This window comes from Electrophorus electricus, chromosome 5 (genome assembly GCF_041902795.1).
Source record: "Electrophorus electricus isolate QZ-2024a chromosome 5, ASM4190279v1, whole genome shotgun sequence".
In the NCBI taxonomy this organism is placed as follows: domain Eukaryota; kingdom Metazoa; phylum Chordata; class Actinopteri; order Gymnotiformes; family Gymnotidae; genus Electrophorus; species Electrophorus electricus.
The window spans coordinates 20,754,338-20,773,114 of NC_137501.1; the positions used below are offsets into that span (position 1 = coordinate 20,754,338).

An 18,777-nucleotide genomic window follows, 5' to 3' on the forward strand; every position below is an offset into this window, starting at 1 on the left:
GAAGTGTACTTCATAAACCTTTACCTTCTTTTACTAAAAAATGATTGCGACGTTTCTGTTTTTATGCTATCAGAAGTTTTCATGGCGTAATAGGACTAAAGACTTTGAATTCAGTGACCCTATTTAAAATTTCCTGAAACTTGCAATATCTTATCATATGTTTCATCACTGCACATAGAGGCGCTTGAAGAGTGGCTTCTGCACAAACGCTTTTGAAATGTAGCTCATTAGTTGTAAGCTGGACAAGGGAAGGGTCGGCGTCAACTTGCATGTATGCTTGGTACAATATTATAGGAATCCTGTTTCACAGCACTCCTATGTTTTCATGGAATGGGGCCTACTTCAGCTAGCTTTGGCTCATGGACAGGCTTTGTTCTACCTAAACAGGTGATGTAAAGAAGTCATTTGCTTCCTAAAGTTCTTGAAAATCACACTCTACCAAGAGGCATCGCATAATGGCAAAAAACCAAAACATTGTACACTAAATACAGCAACCAACATACTTATCCTTAATGTGTACCACTGCAGAAGAGATGCACTGTAGATTTTGAATTCTAAAGACATTGAGCATCATACTTATCCTTAACGTGTAACACTGCAGAAGAGACGTACTGGAGAATGCGGACAATGATCCCACTACCTCTCTCATTGCATAATGTGAAAACACCTTCCAAAATATTGTATTCTAACAACAGTGAGCAACACACTCATCCGAAGAGTGTATCAATGCTGCTAAGACACACTGGAGAAGGTAGACATCCATGCCACTAACTGTCGCATGTTAAGCAAGCGCTCTACCACTTGAGCCAAGAAGAATGAAAGAGGTTTTATTGGAGGCACATTCAAAGAGTCACATTTAGAATCTCAAGATAGGTTCACAAACGAAAGTTTATTTATTTTATTAACCAATTTCCAAAGCTATTTTCACCTCTACTATACAATATTTGATATTATATAATATATACAATATGTCTATTGTGGTCAATCCCAATTATTTGAGCACTAAGCTAGAACTGTTCACTGCCATCAAAATTATTTTGACTTCCTATTAAAAGTTTCCTCTTATCCAGCCCAGAAACATTCAAATGAATAGATTCATTTGTGAACTTATGTTAAGTCCACAAGAGGGCAAGTGTAGTTTTCAGAGTGAATAAGGCCTATCCCATTTCTGGGGTGCATGAGACTCTATTAAGACTCTTCTATGACTGCATGCACCTATCAATGCAGCTGTAAATACTGCTTCCTTCCTGCATGCTCCCTGCCTCCTTCCCTGCCTGACACTGACACTCAACATAAATGCAGTTAACATGTTTTGATTCATAAAAGACATTCTGCTGGTGATTTAGAAAGTGCTTTCAATCTAGAGTATCTGTTAAATTATAGCAGCTTCTCCTACCCAAAGCAGGTGATTATAAGGGTTAAAGCCTCAGGAGCATTATTTTACATTTAGGAAACCCTACAAACTTGCGAATGAACCTGACATTGCAGTCAACCAGTTTCCTTTGTACAGGTGATGAGGAATGAGCTGTTGATTTTGGTGTGTTTTCACCCTCAAAATTGATGTCAGTTTGGTGTGTTTACACCCTCATGCCGGACCACCAATGCCAATTCAACATGTATTACAAGCTCAAAATATGACTGATGAGGACTAACTAGGCTCAACGTTGTGGAACACTCCACACTGATGATGGGCATTAGGCAGTCACCAACACTCTCCAATGGCGTGATGGTATGGGAGAGTTATTTTCTTTTGTGCAGGCAGTGTGTTTAACTTCCCATGTTAAAAGCATAAGTTCTCATTTTCCATTTGAATACCCCAACATTAAACAAGCAATATGGGACACACACACACACACACACACACACACACACACACACACACACACACACACACACACACACACACACACACACACACACCCACACAAGCCCTTCTTTCACACAAGTTCAAACTTGTTTCCTGTGCCCTGTGTGCTTTGGGTTTTCTCGTTGGATTATTCTCTGCCTGGTTAAGGTAGGTTCTGAGTTTACTTACTTTTGCCTTAGATTCTGTAAAATTCAAGGCTAATTATCTGAACCTAGTTGTTAGTTGCTTGTTAGCTGTAATTACTCACTACAGGTGTAGTTTCGCCCTGTGCACCTCAACGCATGACTGCGCCGTGAGGTCCTGCCGAGTGGTCCATGGATTTCACAGTGGTAAAGTCATTGTGTTCTGTGTGTATGCAATATTGTAAATGGGATTACATTTATTGATAGCATTTTCATTGTAAGGAGGCAAATGCACATGCGGTCTAGCGGAAATAGCTCAGCTGGGAGAGCGTTAGACTGAAGATCTAAAGGTCCCTGGTTCAATCCCGGGTTTCGGCAACTGTGCGGTGCTGATTTCCTCTTCCGATGGTGTGCTTTTTTTTATGTGTACTTCATAAACCTTTACGTTCTTTTACTAAAAAATGATTGCGACGTTGCTGTTTTTATGCAATCGGAAGTGTACTTCATAAACCTTTACCTTCTTTTACTAAAAAATGATTGCGACGTTGCTGTTTTTATGCTATCGGAAGTATTCTTGGCGTAATAGCACTAAAGACTTTGAATTCAGTGACCCTATTTAAAATTTCCTGAAACTTGCAATATCTTATCATATGTTTCATCACTGCACATAGAGGTGCTTGAAGAGTGGCTTCTGCACAAACGCTTTTGAAATGTAGCTCATTAGTTGTAAGCTGGACAAGGGAAGGGTCGGCGTCAACTTGCATGTATGCTTGGTACAATATTATAGGAATCCTGTTTCACACCACTCCTATGTTTTCATGGAATGGGGCCTACTTCAGCTAGCTTTGGCTCATGGACAGGCTTTGTTCTACCTAAACAGGTGATGTAAAGAAGTCATTTGCTTCCTAAAGTTCTTGAAAATCACACTCTACCAAGAGGCATCGCATAATGGCAAAAAAACAAAACATTGTACACTAAATACAGCAACCAACATACTTATCCTTAATGTGTACCACTGCAGAAGAGATGCACTGTAGATTTTGAATTCTAAAGACATTGAGCATCATACTTATCCTTAACGTGTAACACTGCAGAAGAGACGTACTGGAGAATGCGGACAATGATCCCACTACCTCTCTCATTGCATAATGTGAAAACACCTTCCAAAATATTGTATTATAACAACAGTGAGCAACACACTCATCCGAAGAGTGTATCAATGCTGCTAAGACACACTGGAGAAGGCAGACATCCATGCCACTAACTGTCGCATGTTAAGCAAGCGCTCTACCACTTGAGCCAAGAAGAATGAAAGAGGTTTTATTGGAGTCACATTCAAAGAGTCACATTTAGAATCTCAAGATAGGTTCACAAACGAAAGTTTATTTATTTTATTAACCAATTTCCAAAGCTATTTTCACCTCTGCTATACAACATATGATATTATATAATATATACAATATGTCTATTGTGGTCAATCCCAATTATTTGAGCACTAAGCTAGAACTGTTCACTGCCATCAAAATTATTTTGACTTCCTATTAAAAGTTTCCTCTTATCCAGCCCAGAAACATTCAAATGAATAGATTCATTTGTGAACTTATGTTAAGTCCACAAGAGGGCAAGTGTAGTTTTCAGAGTGAATAAGGCCTATCCCATTTCTGGGGTGCATGAGACTCTATTAAGACTCTTCTATGACTGCATGCACCTATCAATGCAGCTGTAAATACTGCTTCCTTCCTGCATGCTCCCTGCCTCCTTCCCTGCCTGACACTGACACTCAACATAAATGCAGTTAACATGTTTTGATTCATAAAAGACATTCTGCTGGTGACTTAGAAAGTGCTTTCAATCTAGAGTATCTGTTAAATTAAAGCAGCTTCTCCTACCCAAAGCAGGTGATTATAAGGGTTAAAGCCTCAGGAGCATTATTTTACATTTAGGAAACCCTACAAACTTGCGAATGAATCTGACATTGCAGTCAACCAGTTTCCTTTGTACAGGTGATGAGGAATGAGCTGTTGATTTTGGTGTGTTTTCACCCTCACAATTGATGTCAGTTTGGTGTGTTTACACCCTCATGCCGGACCACCAATGCCAATTCAACATGTATTACAAGCTCAAAATATGACTGATGAGGACTAACTAGGCTCAACGTTGTGGAACACTCCACACTGATGATGGGCATTAGGCAGTCACCAACACTCTCCAATGGCGTGATGGTATGGGAGAGTTATTTTCTTTTGTGCAGGCAGTGTGTTTAACTTCCCATGTTAAAAGCATAAGTTCTCAATTTCCATTTGAATACCCCAACATTAAACAGCAATATGGGACACACACAAACACACACACACACACACACAGACACATAAGCCCTTCTTTCACACAAGTTCAAACTTGTTTCCTGTGCCCTGTGTGCTTTGGTTTTTCTCGTTGGATTATTCTATGCTTGGTTAAGGTAGGTTCTGAGTTTACTTACTTTTGCCTTAGATTCTGTAAAATTCAAGGCTAATTATCTGAACCTAGTTGTTAGTTGCTTGTTAGCTGTAATTACTCACTACAGGTGTAGTTTCGCCCTGTGCACCTCAAGGCATGACTGCGCCGTGAGGTCCTGCCGAGTGGTCCATGGATTTCACAGTGGTAAAGTCATTGTGTTCTGTGTGTATGCAATATTGTAAATGGGATTACATTTATTGGTAGCATTTTCATCGTAAGGAGGCAAACGCACATGCGGTCTAGCCGAAATAGCTCAGCTGGGAGAGTGTTAGACTGAAGATCTAAAAGTCTCTGGTTCAATCCCGGGTTTCGGCAACTGTGCGGTACTGATTTCCTCTTCCGATGGTGTGCTTTTTTTTATGTGTACTTCATAAACCTTTACGTTCTTTTACTAAAAAATGATTGCGACGTTGCTGTTTTTATGCAATCGGAAGTGTACTTCATAAACCTTTACCTTCTTTTACTAAAAAATGATTGCGACGTTGCTGTTTTTATGCAATCGGAGGTGTACTTCATAAACCTTTACCTTCTTTTACTAAAAAATGATTGCGACGTTGCTGTTTTTATGCTATCAGAAGTTTTCATGGCGTAATAGGACTAAAGACTTTGAATTCAGTGACCCTATTTAAAATTTCCTGAAACTTGCAATATCTTATCATATGTTTCATCACTGCAATATCTTATCATATGTTTCATCACTGCACATAGAGGCGCTTGAAGAGTGGCTTCTGCACAAACGCTTTTGAAATGTAGCTCATTAGTTGTAAGCTGGACAAGGGAAGGGTCGGCGTCAACTTGCATGTATGCTTGGTACAATATTATAGGAATCCTGTTTCACACCACTCCTATGTTTTCATGGAATGGGGCCTACTTCAGCTAGCTTTGGCTCATGGACAGGCTTTGTTCTACCTAAACAGGTGATGTAAAGAAGTAATTTGCTTCCTAAAGTTCTTGAAAATCACACTCTACCAAGAGGCATTGCATAATGGCAAAAAAACAAAACATTGTACACTAAATACAGCAACCAACATACTTATCCTTAATGTGTACCACTGCAGAAGAGATGCACTGTAGATTTTGAATTCTAAAGACATTGAGCATCATACTTATCCTTAACGTGTAACACTGCAGAAGAGACGTACTGGAGAATGCGGACAATGATCCCACTACCTCTCTCATTGCATAATGTGAAAACACCTTCCAAAATATTGTATTCTAACAACAGTGAGCAACACACTCATCCGAAGAGTGTATCAATGCTGCTAAGACACACTGGAGAAGGTAGACATCCATGCCACTAACTGTCGCATGTTAAGCAAGCGCTCTACCACTTGAGCCAAGAAGAATGAAAGTATTTTTATTGGAGTCACATTCAAAGAGTCACATTTAGAATCTCAAGATAGGTTCACAAACGAAAGTTTATTTATTTTATTAACCAATTTCCAAAGCTATTTTCACCTCTACTATACAACATATGATATTATACAATATATACAATATGTCTATTGTGGTCAATCCCAATTATTTGAGCACTAAGCTAGAACTGTTCACTGCCATCAAAATTATTTTGACTTCCTATTAAAAGTTTCCTCTTATCCAGCCCAGAAACATTCAAATGAATAGATTCATTTGTGAACTTATGTTAAGTCCACAAGAGGGCAAGTGTAGTTTTCAGAGTGAATAAGGCCTATCCCATTTCTGGGGTGCATGAGACTCTATTAAGACTCTTCTATGACTGCATGCACCTATCAATGCAGCTGTAAATACTGCTTCCTTCCTGCATGCTCCCTGCCTCCTTCCCTGCCTGACACTGACACTCAACATAAATGCAGTTAACATGTTTTGATTCATAAAAGACATTCTGCTGGTGATTTAGAAAGTGCTTTCAATCTAGAGTATCTGTTAAATTATAGCAGCTTCTCCTACCCAAAGCAGGTGATTATAAGGGTTAAAGCCTCAGGAGCATTATTTTACATTTAGGAAACCCTACAAACTTGCGAATGAACCTGACATTGCAGTCAACCAGTTTCCTTTGTACAGGTGATGAGGAATGAGCTGTTGATTTTGGTGTGTTTTCACCCTCAAAATTGATGTCAGTTTGGTGTGTTTACACCCTCATGCCGGACCACCAATGCCAATTCAACATGTATTACAAGCTCAAAATATGACTGATGAGGACTAACTAGGCTCAACGTTGTGGAACACTCCACACTGATGATGGGCATTAGGCAGTCACCAACACTCTCCAATGGCGTGATGGTATGGGAGAGTTATTTTCTTTTGTGCAGGCAGTGTGTTTAACTTCCCATGTTAAAAGCATAAGTTCTCATTTTCCATTTGAATACCCCAACATTAAACAAGCAATATGGGACACACACACACACACACACACACACACACACACACACACACACACACACACACACACACACACACACACACACCCACACAAGCCCTTCTTTCACACAAGTTCAAACTTGTTTCCTGTGCCCTGTGTGCTTTGGGTTTTCTCGTTGGATTATTCTCTGCCTGGTTAAGGTAGGTTCTGAGTTTACTTACTTTTGCCTTAGATTCTGTAAAATTCAAGGCTAATTATCTGAACCTAGTTGTTAGTTGCTTGTTAGCTGTAATTACTCACTACAGGTGTAGTTTCGCCCTGTGCACCTCAAGGCATGACTGCGCCGTGAGGTCCTGCCGAGTGGTCCATGGATTTCACAGTGGTAAAGTCATTGTGTTCTGTGTGTATGCAATATTGTAAATGGGATTACATTTATTGGTAGCATTTTCATCGTAAGGAGGCAAATGCACATGCGGTCTAGCCGAAATAGCTTAGCTGGGAGAGCGTTAGACTGAAGATCTAAAGGTCCCTGGTTCAATCCCGGGTTTCGGCAACTGTGCGGTACTGATTTCCTCTTCCGATGGTGTGCTTTTTTTTATGTGTACTTCATAAACCTTTACGTTCTTTTACTAAAAAATGATTGCGACGTTGCTGTTTTTATGCAATCGGAAGTGTACTTCATAAACCTTTACCTTCTTTTACTAAAAAATGATTGCGACGTTGCTGTTTTTATGCTATCGGAAGTATTCATGGCGTAATAGCACTAAAGACTTTGAATTCAGTGACCCCATTTAAAATTTCCTGAAACTTGCAATATCTTATCATATGTTTCATCACTGCACATAGAGGCGCTTGAAGAGTGGCTTCTGCACAAACGCTTTTGAAATGTAGCTCATTAGTTGTAAGCTGGACAAGGGAAGGGTCGGCGTCAACTTGCATGTATGCTTGGTACAATATTATAGGAATCCTGTTTCACACCACTCCTATGTTTTCATGGAATGGGGCCTACTTCAGCTAGCTTTGGCTCATGGACAGGCTTTGTTCTACCTAAACAGGTGATGTAAAGAAGTCATTTGCTTCCTAAAGTTCTTGAAAATCACACTCTACCAAGAGGCATCGCATAATGGCAAAAAAACAAAACATTGTACACTAAATACAGCAACCAACATACTTATCCTTAATGTGTACCACTGCAGAAGAGATGCACTGTAGATTTTGAATTCTAAAGACATTGAGCATCATACTTATCCTTAACGTGTAACACTGCAGAAGAGACGTACTGGAGAATGCGGACAATGATCCCACTACCTCTCTCATTGCATAATGTGAAAACACCTTCCAAAATATTGTATTCTAACAACAGTGAGCAACACACTCATCCGAAGAGTGTATCAATGCTGCTAAGACACACTGGAGAAGGCAGACATCCATGCCACTAACTGTCGCATGTTAAGCAAGCGCTCTACCACTTGAGCCAAGAAGAATGAAAGAGGTTTTATTGGAGTCACATTCAAAGAGTCACATTTAGAATCTCAAGATAGGTTCACAAACGAAAGTTTATTTATTTTATTAACCAATTTCCAAAGCTATTTTCACCTCTGCTATACAACATATGATATTATATGATATATACAATATGTCTATTGTGGTCAATCCCAATTATTTGAGCACTAAGCTAGAACTGTTCACTGCCATCAAAATTATTTTGACTTCCTATTAAAAGTTTCCTCTTATCCAGCCCAGAAACATTCAAATGAATAGATTCATTTGTGAACTTATGTTAAGTCCACAAGAGGGCAAGTGTAGTTTTCAGAGTGAATAAGGCCTATCCCATTTCTGGGGTGCATGAGACTCTATTAAGACTCTTCTATGACTGCATGCACCTATCAATGCAGCTGTAAATACTGCTTCCTTCCTTCATGCTCCCTGCCTCCTTCCCTGCCTGACACTGACACTCAACATAAATGCAGTTAACATGTTTTGATTCATAAAAGACATTCTGCTGGTGATTTAGAAAGTGCTTTCAATCTAGAGTATCTGTTAAATTATAGCAGCTTCTCCTACCCAAAGCAGGTGATTATAAGGGTTAAAGCCTCAGGAGCATTATTTTACATTTAGGAAACCCTACAAACTTGCGAATGAACCTGACATTGCAGTCAACCAGTTTCCTTTGTACAGGTGATGAGGAATGAGCTGTTGATTTTGGTGTGTTTTCACCCTCAAAATTGATGTCAGTTTGGTGTGTTTACACCCTCATGCCGGACCACCAATGCCAATTCAACATGTATTACAAGCTCAAAATATGACTGATGAGGACTAACTAGGCTCAACGTTGTGGAACACTCCACACTGATGATGGGCATTAGGCAGTCACCAACACTCTCCAATGGCGTGATGGTATGGGAGAGTTATTTTCTTTTGTGCAGGCAGTGTGTTTAACTTCCCATGTTAAAAGCATAAGTTCTCAATTTCCATTTGAATACCCCAACATTAAACAGCAATATGGGACACACACACACACACACACACACACACACACACACACACACACACACACAGAAGCCCTTCTTTCACACAAGTTCAAACTTGTTTCCTGTGCCCTGTGTGCTTTGGTTTTTCTCGTTGGATTATTCTCTGCTTGGAGGCAAATGCAGATGAGGTCTAGCCGAAATAGCTCAGCTGGGAGAGCGTTAGACTGAAGATCTAAAGGTCCCTGGTTCAATCCCGGGTTTCGGCAACTGTGCGGTGCTGATTTCCTCTTCCGATGGTGTGCTTTTTTTTATGTGTACTTCATAAACCTTTACGTTCTTTTACTAAAAAATGATTGCGACGTTGCTGTTTTTATGCAATCGGAAGTGTACTTCATAAACCTTTACCTTCTTTTACTAAAAAATGATTGCGACGTTGCTGTTTTTATGCTATCGGAAGTATTCTTGGCGTAATAGCACTAAAGACTTTGAATTCAGTGACCCTATTTAAAATTTCCTGAAACTTGCAATATCTTATCATATGTTTCATCACTGCACATAGAGGTGCTTGAAGAGTGGCTTCTGCACAAACGCTTTTGAAATGTAGCTCATTAGTTGTAAGCTGGACAAGGGAAGGGTCGGCGTCAACTTGCATGTATGCTTGGTACAATATTATAGGAATCCTGTTTCACACCACTCCTATGTTTTCATGGAATGGGGCCTACTTCAGCTAGCTTTGGCTCATGGACAGGCTTTGTTCTACCTAAACAGGTGATGTAAAGAAGTCATTTGCTTCCTAAAGTTCTTGAAAATCACACTCTACCAAGAGGCATCGCATAATGGCAAAAAAACAAAACATTGTACACTAAATACAGCAACCAACATACTTATCCTTAATGTGTACCACTGCAGAAGAGATGCACTGTAGATTTTGAATTCTAAAGACATTGAGCATCATACTTATCCTTAACGTGTAACACTGCAGAAGAGACGTACTGGAGAATGCGGACAATGATCCCACTACCTCTCTCATTGCATAATGTGAAAACACCTTCCAAAATATTGTATTCTAACAACAGTGAGCAACACACTCATCCGAAGAGTGTATCAATGCTGCTAAGACACACTGGAGAAGGCAGACATCCATGCCACTAACTGTCGCATGTTAAGCAAGCGCTCTACCACTTGAGCCAAGAAGAATGAAAGAGGTTTTATTGGAGTCACATTCAAAGAGTCACATTTAGAATCTCAAGATAGGTTCACAAACGAAAGTTTATTTATTTTATTAACCAATTTCCAAAGCTATTTTCACCTCTGCTATACAACATATGATATTATATAATATATACAATATGTCTATTGTGGTCAATCCCAATTATTTGAGCACTAAGCTAGAACTGTTCACTGCCATCAAAATTATTTTGACTTCCTATTAAAAGTTTCCTCTTATCCAGCCCAGAAACATTCAAATGAATAGATTCATTTGTGAACTTATGTTAAGTCCACAAGAGGGCAAGTGTAGTTTTCAGAGTGAATAAGGCCTATCCCATTTCTGGGGTGCATGAGACTCTATTAAGACTCTTCTATGACTGCATGCACCTATCAATGCAGCTGTAAATACTGCTTCCTTCCTTCATGCTCCCTGCCTCCTTCCCTGCCTGACACTGACACTCAACATAAATGCAGTTAACATGTTTTGATTCATAAAAGACATTCTGCTGGTGATTTAGAAAGTGCTTTCAATCTAGAGTATCTGTTAAATTATAGCAGCTTCTCCTACCCAAAGCATGTGATTATAAGGGTTAAAGCCTCAGGAGCATTATTTTACATTTAGGAAACCCTACAAACTTGCGAATGAACCTGACATTGCAGTCAACCAGTTTCCTTTGTACAGGTGATGAGGAATGAGCTGTTGATTTTGGTGTGTTTTCACCCTCAAAATTGATGTCAGTTTGGTGTGTTTACACCCTCATGCCGGACCACCAATGCCAATTCAACATGTATTACAAGCTCAAAATATGACTGATGAGGACTAACTAGGCTCAACGTTGTGGAACACTCCACACTGATGATGGGCATTAGGCAGTCACCAACACTCTCCAATGGCGTGATGGTATGGGAGAGTTATTTTCTTTTGTGCAGGCAGTGTGTTTAACTTCCCATGTTAAAAGCATAAGTTCTCATTTTCCATTTGAATACCCCAACATTAAACAAGCAATATGGGACACACACACACACACACACCCACACACACACACCCACACAAGCCCTTCTTTCACACAAGTTCAAACTTGTTTCCTGTGCCCTGTGTGCTTTGGTTTTTCTCGTTGGATTATTCTCTGCTTGGTTAAGGTAGGTTCTGAGTTTACTTACTTTTGCCTTAGATTCTGTAAAATTCAAGGCTAATTATCTGAACCTAGTTGTTAGTTGCTTGTTAGCTGTAATTACTCACTACAGGTGTAGTTTCGCCCTGTGCACCTCAAGGCATGACTGCGCCGTGAGGTCCTGCCGAGTGGTCCATGGATTTCACAGTGGTAAAGTCATTGTGTTCTGTGTGTATGCAATATTGTAAATGGGATTACATTTATTGGTAGCATTTTCATCGTAAGGAGGCAAATGCACATGTGGTCTAGCCGAAATAGCTCAGCTGGGAGAGCGTTAGACTGAAGATCTAAAGGTCCCTGGTTCAATCCCGGGTTTCGGCGACTGTGCGGTGCTGATTTCCTCTTCCGATGGTGTGCTTTTTTTAATGTGTACTTCATAAACCTTTACGTTCTTTTACTAAAAAATGATTGCGACGTTGTTGTTTTTATGCAATCGGAAGTGTACTTCATAAACCTTTACCTTCTTTTACTAAAAAATGATTGCGACGTTGCTGTTTTTATACTATCGGAAGTTTTCATGGCGTAATAGCACTAAAGAATTTGAATTCAGTGACCCTATTTAAAATTTCCTGAAACTTGCAATATCTTATCATATGTTTCATCACTGCACATAGAGGTGCTTGAAGAGTGGCTTCTGCACAAACGCTTTTGAAATGTAGCTCATTAGTTGTAAGCTGGACAAGGGAAGGGTCGGCGTCAACTTGCATGTATGCTTGGTACAATATTATAGGAATCCTGTTTCACACCACTCCTATGTTTTCATGGAATGGGGCCTACTTCAGCTAGCTTTGGCTCATGGACGGGCTTTGTTCTACCAAAACAGGTGATGTAAAGAAGTCATTTGCTTCCTAAAGTTCTTGAAAATCACACTCTACCAAGAGGCATCGCATAATGGCAAAAAAACAAAACATTGTACACTAAATACAGCAACCAATATACTTATCCTTAATGTGTACCACTGCAGAAGAGAGGCACTGGAGATTTTGAATTCTAAAGACATTGAGCATCATACTTATCCTTAACGTGTAACACTGCAGAAGAGACGTACTGGAGAATGCGGACAATGATCCCACTACCTCTCTCATTGCATAATGTGAAAACACCTTCCAAAATATTGTATTCTAACAACAGTGAGCAACACACTCATCCGAAGAGTGTATCAATGCTGCTAAGACACACTGGAGAAGGTAGACATCCATGCCACTAACTGTCGCATGTTAAGCAAGCGCTCTACCACTTGAGCCAAGAAGAATGAAAGTATTTTTATTGGAGTCACATTCAAAGAGTCACATTTAGAATCTCAAGATAGGTTCACAAACGAAAGTTTATTTATTTTATTAACCAATTTCCAAAGCTATTTTCACCTCTACTATACAACATATGATATTATACAATATATACAATATGTCTATTGTGGTCAATCCCAATTATTTGAGCACTAAGCTAGAACTGTTCACTGCAAATCAAAATTATTTTGACTTCCTATTAAAAGTTTCCTCTTATCCAGCCCAGAAACATTCAAATGAATAGATTCATTTGTGAACTTATGTTAAGTCCACAAGAGGGCAAGTGTAGTTTTCAGACTGAATAAGGCCTATCCCATTTCTGGGGTGCATGAGACTCTATTAAGACTCTTCTATGACTGCATGCACCTATCAATGCAGCTGTAAATACTGCTTCCTTCCTGCATGCTCCCTGCCTCCTTCCCTGCCTGACACTGACACTCAACATAAATGCAGTTAACATGTTTTGATTCATAAAAGACATTCTGCTGGTGACTTAGAAAGTGCTTTCAATCTAGAGTATCTGTTAAATTATAGCAGCTTCTCCTACCCAAAGCAGGTGATTATAAGGGTTAAAGCCTCAGGAGCATTATTTTACATTTAGGAAACCCTACAAACTTGCGAATGAACCTGACATTGCAGTCAACCAGTTTCCTTTGTACAGGTGATGAGGAATGAGCTGTTGATTTTGGTGTGTTTTCACCCTCAAAATTGTTGTCAGTTTGGTGTGTTTACACCCTCATGCCGGACCACCAATGCCAATTCAACATGTATTACAAGCTCAAAATATGACTGATGAGGACTAACTAGGCTCAACGTTGTGGAACACTCCACACTGATGATGGGCATTAGTCAGTCACCAACACTCTCCAATGGCGTGATGGTATGGGAGAGTTATTTTCTTTTGTGCAGGCAGTGTGTTTAACTTCCCATGTTAAAAGCATAAGTTCTCATTTTCCATTTGAATACCCCAACATTAAACAAGCAATATGGGACACACACACACACACACACACACACACACACACACACACACACACACACACACACACACACACACACACACACACACACACACACACACACACACACACAAGCCCTTCTTTCACACAAGTTCAAACTTGTTTCCTGTGCCCTGTGTGCTTTGGTTTTTCTCGTTGGATTATTCTCTGCTTGGTTAAGGTAGGTTCTGAGTTTACTTACTTTTGCCTTAGATTCTGTAAAATTCAAGGCTAATTATCTGAACCTAGTTGTTAGTTGCTTGTTAGCTGTAATTACTCACTACAGGTGTAGTTTCGCCCTGTGCACCTCAAGGCATGACTGCGCCGTGAGGTCCTGCCGAGTGGTCCATGGATTTCACAGTGGTAAAGTCATTGTGTTCTGTGTGTATGCAATATTGTAAATGGGATTACATTTATTGGTAGCATTTTCATCGTAAGGAGGCAAATGCACATGCGGTCTAGCCGAAATAGCTCAGCTGGGAGAGCGTTAGACTGAAGATCTAAAGGTCCCTGGTTCAATCCCGGGTTTCGGCAACTGTGCGGTGCTGATTTCCTCTTCCGATGGTGTGCTTTTTTTTTATGTGTACTTCATAAACCTTTACGTTCTTTTACTAAAAAATGATTGCGACGTTGCTGTTTTTATGCAATCGGAAGTGTACTTCATAAACCTTTACCTTCTTTTACTAAAAAATGATTGCGACGTTGCTGTTTTTATACTATCGGAAGTTTTCATGGCGTAATAGCACTAAAGAATTTGAATTCAGTGACCCTATTTAAAATTTCCTGAAACTTGCAATATCTTATCATATGTTTCATCACTGCACATAGAGGTGCTTGAAGAGTGGCTTCTGCACAAACGCTTTTGAAATGTAGCTCATTAGTTGTAAGCTGGACAAGGGAAGGGTCGGCGTCAACTTGCATGTATGCTTGGTACAATATTATAGGAATCCTGTTTCACACCACTCCTATGTTTTCATGGAATGGGGCCTACTTCAGCTAGCTTTGGCTCATGGACGGGCTTTGTTCTACCAAAACAGGTGATGTAAAGAAGTCATTTGCTTCCTAAAGTTCTTGAAAATCACACTCTACCAAGAGGCATCGCATAATGGCAAAAAAACAAAACATTGTACACTAAATACAGCAACCAACATACTTATCCTTAATGTGTACCACTGCAGAAGAGATGCACTGGAGATTTTGAATTCTAAAGACATTGAGCATCATACTTATCCTTAACGTGTAACACTGCAGAAGAGATGTACTGGAGAATGCGGACAATGATCCCACTACCTCTCTCATTGCATAATGTGAAAACACCTTCCAAAATATTGTATTCTAACAACAGTGAGCAACACACTCATCCGAAGAGTTTATCAATGCTGCTAAGACACACTGGAGAAGGTAGACATCCATGCCACTAACTGTCGCATGTTAAGCAAGCGCTCTACCACTTGAGCCAAGAAGAATGAAAGAGGTTTTATTGGAGTCACATTCAAAGAGTCACATTTAGAATCTCAAGATAGGTTCACAAACGAAAGTTTATTTATTTTATTAACCAATTTCCAAAGCTATTTTCACCTCTACTATACAATATATGATATTATATAATATATACAATATGTCTATTGTGGTCAATCCCAATTATTTGAGCACTAAGCTAGAACTGTTCACTGCCATCAAAATTATTTTGACTTCCTATTAAAAGTTTCCTCTTATCCAGCCCAGAAACATTCAAATGAATAGATTCATTTGTGAACTTATGTTAAGTCCACAAGAGGGCAAGTGTAGTTTTCAGAGTGAATAAGGCCTATCCCATTTCTGGGGTGCATGAGACTCTATTAAGACTCTTCTATGACTGCATGCACCTATCAATGCAGCTGTAAATACTGCTTCCTTCCTGCATGCTCCCTGCCTCCTTCCCTGCCTGACACTGACACTCAACATAAATGCAGTTAACATGTTTTGATTCATAAAAGACATTCTGCTGGTGACTTAGAAAGTGCTTTCAATCTAGAGTATCTGTTAAATTATAGCAGCTTCTCCTACCCAAAGCAGGTGATTATAAGGGTTAAAGCCTCAGGAGCATTATTTTACATTTAGGAAACCCTACAAACTTGCGAATGAATCTGACATTGCAGTCAACCAGTTTCCTTTGTAAAGGTGATGAGGAATGAGCTGTTGATTTTGGTGTGTTTTCACCCTCACAATTGATGTCAGTTTGGTGTGTTTACACCCTCATGCCGGACCACCAATGCCAATTCAACATGTATTACAAGCTCAAAATATGACTGATGAGGACTAACTAGGCTCAACGTTGTGGAACACTCCACATTGATGATGGGCATTAGGCAGTCACCAACACTCTCCAATGGCGTGATGGTATGGGAGAGTTATTTTCTTTTGTGCAGGCAGTGTGTTTAACTTCCCATGTTAAAAGCATAAGTTCTCAATTTCCATTTGAATACCCCAACATTAAACAGCAATATGGGACACACACACACACACACACACACACACACAGACACACACACACAGACACACAAGCCCTTCTTTCACACAAGTTCAAACTTGTTTCCTATGCCCTGTGTGCTTTGGTTTTTCTTGTTGGATTATTCTCTGCTTGGTTAAGGTACGTTCTGAGTTTACTTCCTTTTGCCTTAGATTCTGTAAAATTCAAGGCTAATTATCTGAACCTAGTTGTTAGTTGCTTGTTAGCTGTAATTACTCACTACAGGTGTAGTTTCGCCCTGTGCACCTCAAGGCATGACTGCGCCGTGAGGTCCTGCCGAGTGGTCCATGGATTTCACAGTGGTAAAGTCATTGTGTTCTGTGTGTATGCAATATTGTAAATGGGATTACATTTATTGGTAGCATTTTCATCGTAAGGAGGCAAATGCACATGCGGTCTAGCTGAAATAGCTCAGCTGGGAGAGCGTTAGACTGAAGATCTAAAGGTCCCTGGTTCAATCCCGGGTTTCGGCAACTGTGCGGTACTGATTTCCTCTTCCGATGGTGTGCTTTTTTTTATGTGTACTTCATAAACCTTTACGTTCTTTTACTAAAAAATGATTGCGACGTTGCTGTTTTTATGCAATCGGAAGTGTACTTCATAAACCTTTAGCTTCTTTTACTAAAAAATGATTGCGACGTTGCTGTTTTTATGCTATCAGAAGTTTTCATGGCGTAATAGGACTAAAGACTTTGAATTCAGTGACCCTATTTAAAATTTCCTGAAACTTGCAATATCTTATCATATGTTTCATCACTGCACATAGAGGCGCTTGAAGAGTGGCTTCTGCACAAACGCTTTTGAAATGTAGCTCATTAGTTGTAAGCTGGACAAGGGAAGGGTCGGCGTCAACTTGCATGTATGCTTGGTACAATATTATAGGAATCCTGTTTCACACCACTCCTATGTTTTCATGGAATGGGGCCTACTTCAGCTAGCTTTGGCTCATGGACAGGCTTTGTTCTACCTAAACAGGTGATGTAAAGAAGTAATTTGCTTCCTAAAGTTCTTGAAAATCACACTCTACCAAGAGGCATCGCATAATGGCAAAAAAACAAAACATTGTACACTAAATACAGCAACCAACATACTTATCCTTAATGTGTACCACTGCAGAAGAAAGGCACTGGAGATTTTGAATTCTAAAGACATTGAGCATCATACTTATCCTTAACGTGTAACACTGCAGAAGAGACGTACTGGAGAATGCGGACAATGATCCCACTACCTCTCTCATTGCATAATGTGAAAACACCTTCCAAAATATTGTATTCTAACAACAGTGAGCAACACACTCATCCGAAGAGTGTATCAATGCTGCTAAGACACACTGGAGAAGGTAGACATCCATGCCACTAACTGTCGCATGTTAAGCAAGCGCTCTACCACTTGAGCCAAGAAGAATGAAAGTATTTTTATTGGAGTCACATTCAAAGAGTCACATTTAGAATCTCAAGATAGGTTCACAAACGAAAGTTTATTTATTTTATTAACCAATTTCCAAAGCTATTTTCACCTCTACTATACAACATATGATATTATATAATATATACAATATGTCTATTGTGGTCAATCCCAATTATTTGAGCCCTAAGCTAGAACTGTTCACTGCCATCAAAATTATTTTGACTTCCTATTAAAAGTTTCCTCTTATCCAGCCCAGAAACATTCAAATGAATAGATTCATTTGTGAACTTATGTTAAGTCCACAAGAGGGCAAATGTAGTTTTCAGAGTGAATAAGGCCTATCCCATTTCTGGGGTGCATGAGACTCTATTAAGACTCTTCTATGACTGCATGCACCTATCAATGCAGCTGTAAATACTGCTTCCTTCCTGCATGCTCCCTGCCTCCTTCCCTGCCTGACACTGACACTCAACATAAATGCAGTTAACATGTTTTGATTCATAAAAGACATTCTGCTGGTGACTTAGAAAGTGCTTTCAATCTAGAGTAACTGTTAAATTATAGCAGCTTCTCCTACCCAAAGCAGGTGATTATAAGGGTTAAAGCCTCAGGAGCATTATTTTACATTTAGGAAACCCTACAAACTTGCGAATGAACCTGACATTGCAGTCAACCAGTTTCCTTTGTACAGGTGATGAGGAATGAGCTGTTGATTTTGGTGTGTTTTCACCCTCAAAATTTATGTCAGTTTGGTGTGTTTACACCCTCATGCCGGACCACCAATGCCAATTCAACATGTATTACAAGCTCAAAATATGACTGATGAGGACTAACTAGGCTCAACGTTGTGGAACACTCCACACTGATGATGGGCATTAGGCAGTCACCAACACGCTCCAATG

At 39.7% G+C, this 18,777-nt stretch overlaps 7 non-coding genes and 1 pseudogene across 7 annotated transcripts; 7 read left to right on the forward strand and 1 right to left on the reverse strand.

Moving 5' to 3' along the window:
* The window catches only part of LOC145657974 (uncharacterized), a 164,929-nt pseudogene that overhangs the window by 32,277 nt on the left and 113,875 nt on the right, over nt 1-18,777 (reverse strand).
* trnaf-gaa (transfer RNA phenylalanine (anticodon GAA)) lies at nt 2,295-2,367 on the forward strand. Its single transcript has one exon. It is a non-coding gene; the product is annotated as a tRNA-Phe (tRNA).
* Nucleotides 4,728-4,800, forward strand: trnaf-gaa (transfer RNA phenylalanine (anticodon GAA)). Its single transcript has one exon. It is a non-coding gene; the product is annotated as a tRNA-Phe (tRNA).
* Nucleotides 7,304-7,376, forward strand: trnaf-gaa (transfer RNA phenylalanine (anticodon GAA)). Its single transcript has one exon. It is a non-coding gene; the product is annotated as a tRNA-Phe (tRNA).
* trnaf-gaa (transfer RNA phenylalanine (anticodon GAA)) lies at nt 9,488-9,560 on the forward strand. The gene has a single exon. It is a non-coding gene; the product is annotated as a tRNA-Phe (tRNA).
* On the forward strand, nt 11,924-11,996 carry trnaf-gaa (transfer RNA phenylalanine (anticodon GAA)). Its single transcript has one exon. It is a non-coding gene; the product is annotated as a tRNA-Phe (tRNA).
* trnaf-gaa (transfer RNA phenylalanine (anticodon GAA)) lies at nt 14,421-14,493 on the forward strand. Its single transcript has one exon. It is a non-coding gene; the product is annotated as a tRNA-Phe (tRNA).
* Nucleotides 16,869-16,941, forward strand: trnaf-gaa (transfer RNA phenylalanine (anticodon GAA)). Its single transcript has one exon. It is a non-coding gene; the product is annotated as a tRNA-Phe (tRNA).